Source organism: Magnolia sinica, chromosome 11 (genome assembly GCF_029962835.1).
Source record: "Magnolia sinica isolate HGM2019 chromosome 11, MsV1, whole genome shotgun sequence".
Taxonomy (NCBI): domain Eukaryota; kingdom Viridiplantae; phylum Streptophyta; class Magnoliopsida; order Magnoliales; family Magnoliaceae; genus Magnolia; species Magnolia sinica.
Genome location: NC_080583.1, coordinates 21498273 through 21502721, shown reverse-complemented (window position 1 = coordinate 21502721; position 4449 = coordinate 21498273). Strand labels below are relative to the sequence as shown.

The window sequence follows — 4449 nt, the reverse complement described above, 5'->3', positions numbered from 1 at the left end:
ATAAGGTCAGAAAAGTTTTATCCTCCACAAAAGAGTTAATCAGGTTAATATCGTGGGAATCGTCATCTTCCTTTGATTGTTTGCTGATATTGAAAAAGATATTTAACTTCAATGTCATATTTTTAAAAGACAAACTTATGACTCCATTCCTGTAATTAATGATTGCATTTTATGTGGCAAGGAATGGGTGACCAAGAATGATGGAAATTTGAATGCTCATGTTCACAATGGGTTGAGTGTCCGAGATGATAAAATCTAGCGGGTAGTAGAATTTGTCAACCTAGACTAAGACATCCTCAATTATCCCTCTCGATATACGAACTGAACGATCAACAAGTTGTAATGTGGTCCATGTGAGTTTTAATTCACCTAGACCTAGTTATTCGTAGACCAAGTAAGGGATCAAATTTACACTCACTCCTAAGTCAAGAAGTGCGTGCTTAATTTGGTAATTCTCAATTACACAAGCAATGGTTAGGCTACCGGGATCTTTATATTTCTGTGGTATATCTTGCTTAAGGATGACACTCACCTTTTCTGTTAAAGAGATTTTCTTTTCAATATTTTGCTGTCTTTTAGTCGTACACAAGTCTTTCAAAATTTTGGCATATGAAGGTATTTGTTTAACGGCATCCAATATAGGTATATTGACTTTCACTTATTTCAACACCTCTAAAATGTCCTTAGAGTTAGAGAGAGGTTTTGGTGTAGTCAACCATTGGAGAAATGGAGCAATCATCTTGCCTTGAAGTTCTGGTTCTAATTCTTATGGAGCAGTGCTAGATCTATCATTGTCATCCTCTTTCGAGTCCTTACGCTTTTCAGCCCTGACTGAAATGGTTTTGTCAATGGTCTTCCCACTCTTAAGAGTGGTGATAGATTTAACTTGCTTCATCTGATTTGAAGAGCTTGGGTCGCTGACTTCATATTGCAGTTTTGGATTGGGAAGAGGTTGAGCTGGAAGGCTTCCCTTATTCCCAATCACATTCTCTGTCTCAAGCCCTTGTATGACCTTTGTAAGGTCTTGAAAGGCTTGTAGCATCCCCTGATTAAAAGCTCTTGATTTTGAAGATGCTTTAGAACCGAATCCTTTTGAGGTTTCCCTTAATTTGAAATTCGATTAAAGAATCCTTGAGTAGCAGTTTGTCCATTCCTCCAACTGAAGTTTGGATGATTTATCCAACTAAGACTGTATCTATTGAAGGTGGATCTATTGAAAGGTCTTTGATAATTATTCATGGCATTAGATTGCCCATTCAGTACCTCTTAAAAAGCAGGTATTGTTGGGCAATTTTCAGTTGTTTGAATGTTGCAAGCACAAATACTGCGAACAGTTTCCTTAGCCTTATCATTCTTTAGTTCCATGGCTTTGTATTTCCTTATGAGATTAGCCAATGTAGCATTGATATCATCTTCTTTCAGAAAGTATATTTTGCCCCTCTCCTTTGATTGAGTGGGCCTAGAAGTGGTGCTCGATTTTGGGGATGTGTCCCATGATTGTGTGTTTTCAGCAAGTCTGTCCAAATAATCCCATACATCATCAACATTTTTTTCTATGAATTCCCCATTGCACATTGTCTTGACCAATTAGCATATAGAAGATGTTAGTCCATCATAAAAAAAAGTGTGTAATGCGCCTTGTTTCAAAATCGTGTTGTGGGCACGAACTGACAAGATCCTTGAACCTCTCCCAACATTGGAAGAATATTTCATCTTTTTTTGGATGAAGTTCATGATTGATTTTCTGAGGGTGTTTGTTTTATGGTGTGGGAAAAATTTCTTTATTAACTCCCTTATCATGTCATTCTATATGGCAATAGATCGTGGACGTAGTGAATGTAACTGTGTCTTAACTTTCTCTTTCAAAGAAAAGGAAAAGAATTTCAACCTGACTGTGTCATTAGACACATTAGGAAAATATAAAGTAGCTATGATCTCATCAAACTCTTTCAAGTATATATATATATATATATATATATATATATATATGAATTTTCATATTCAAGCCCATGAAATTTTGGAAGGAGTTGGATCACCCCTAGCTTGATATCCATATGTCCCGTATTTTATGAAAAAACCATATATGAAGGTATGATCCCCCCTGTCGGTTGTAAATAATCTCATAAAGTATGAAGTGGGGGTGCTTGATGCACCTCATTCTCATCCTAAATTTCCTCAACCAGAGGTTGAGGTTGTCTAGCTGGTTGATTGACCAGTTGATTGGCAGCCATCGTTTTAATTGACTCTGAGGATCTCCAGTAGTGTCTAATCTTGTGATGAATAGATAACCCCTTGACTAATCCTCCTTCACTCAAGAGACGTAGAGTGTTGTCACGGACCCACTTGGGCATGAAACACTCTCTGCCCTCAGTTTTAGAATCTAACCTAATCCTAAAAGGAAAGAAACCTAAAACAATGAGAAATTTAGATATAGAGAGAGGGAGAATTACGATAAAAGTTACCAAATTAGAAGTTCTATGTTAAGATCTTGCAAAACAGAAAAAGAAACAAGTTAGTTTCTAAAAAAAAAATTCGGAAAATTTCTAATCCTAGAAAGAGAAAGCAGGTTAATTTCTAAAAAATTCCAGAAAAAATCTTAACCTAAAAATAGAAAGTTAATAAATCCTAATATTAACCTAATTCCAAAACTAATCAAATTCAGAAAACGCAACTGTCAGTCCCCGGCAACGGCGCCTAAAACTTACTCACAACCCCAAGTGTAGGGTCGCGATGTAGTAATAATCTTGGTAAGACCGAGGTCAAATCCACAGGGACTGATCTTATATGTTTCTGAAATTAACTAGAAGTAGAACTAGGAGTAGATGTAAAATTAATTCTGAAGTGATTAAGAGAGTAATTGTGATTAAAGTGATTAAAACTAAGAATTCAAAGGTAGGAACTAGGGTTTCTAAGGATCCACTTGTAATGATCAGAAAGCCCTCTTGCTTGATTCACATCACATAATTGGAATTGGAGTCCTATCTTATCTAATTGGAAGATATATAATTAAGATCAATTTGAACTTTCCTTGACCTAATTCTTAATGGAGGAGAATTATGGTAATTGGAAGGGATTTCGTCACCAAACCATGCCCATGGGATGATAGCCAACAACATGATTTACCAATCTCACAACCTCAAAATTAGAAAAAGAAGATACTCAAACCTATTGCAGGTCTACTCTAATTTGAGTCACAATAAACCATTAAAAACTGAAAGTATTCCTTAAATATCAAATTAGAATACATGAACGTTCATCATAAACATGAATCAAAGCAATAGAAACAACTTATCACGCTACAAGCTTCACCTCTTAGCCCTAACTAAGAGGTTTAGCCAACCATAGACATGATTGGATATAAAATCCTAGAAGAAAGCATGAAAAACTAAGAAAGGAAGAAAAATACTTAGCGAAGGCTCTCCACCCTTGTATTTCACTCCTTCAAACCCTAGATGATCCCCATGGATGCCCTGGGGACTCCTATTTATAGTTGTGCAACACCTCCTTGCGCACTGACTTGCAAAAATCTAGAAACTGCCTCAAATTTACATAGTGTTTGGCCTGAAATCCTGAAATTCTTGATTCTATCGAGGTGTCTTCGATAGAATCGAAGATTGGTCCAAAATTGTCTAGCGAGTTTGGCCTGAAATCCTAAAATTCTCGATTCTATCGAAGCATCTTTGATACTATCTAACAGTCTTCGATAGAATCGAAGTTTATTCTGGCAGTTTTCTAGAATTATGTTTTTCCGGCCCCGGAATTTCAGATGATCACTTTTCAAGACAGTTTTCAGGATTCTTTCACTTGAAATATTTGGTTCTCTTCCTTCATCACTTGGTTTCCTTGGATCTTTGGCATGTGAATTCTTCAATCTTAGTTTCCTAAGATCCCTCCCTTACCTTAGTGATTCTTGAGCATTAAATCCATACTTTTAGCACCCTTTTCAATCCAAGCTCTTAAATTTACCTTGCAACACAAATATGAGTAAAATAGAACATTAAGCATTATCATGTTCATAAAACTAAGATATAAATGAGGGATAATATGCAATATTTGATCTTAAACAATTGGAACCCTTGTATTATCTTACTCTGACAAATTACTTCAATTATCTCAAAGGATAACCATCATCATGAGTAGAGCGTTGACCCTCTCCATCCATATATATGATGCATGTGATGTATAGGTTGAAGATATGAGTAATGCATGGTCTCTCTTTGAAATATTATGGGTGACGTGGGATTATGTTGTTAATGCTTTAATTTTAATTTATCTTTATTTACATTTCATGTTGTAAATTTGTGATAAACTCCCACCTGAGTGAGCAATAGATGATTAGTTGAACTTTTATGTTTAAAGGGAATACAAATTTTAGTATGGTTGATTTTATTCCAATGAATGTGATCTAAATGAAAAACATATGGTGAAACTTTAAAGTATTCAATTATT

At 35.5% G+C, this 4449-nt stretch overlaps 1 non-coding gene across 1 annotated transcript; it reads left to right on the top strand.

Moving 5' to 3' along the window:
• The first annotated feature begins 1646 nt into the window (after window positions 1–1646).
• LOC131219796 (small nucleolar RNA R71) lies at window positions 1647–1752 on the top strand. The gene has a single exon (XR_009158440.1). It is a non-coding gene; the product is annotated as a small nucleolar RNA R71 (small nucleolar RNA).
• The last annotated feature ends 2697 nt before the right edge of the window (window positions 1753–4449 follow it).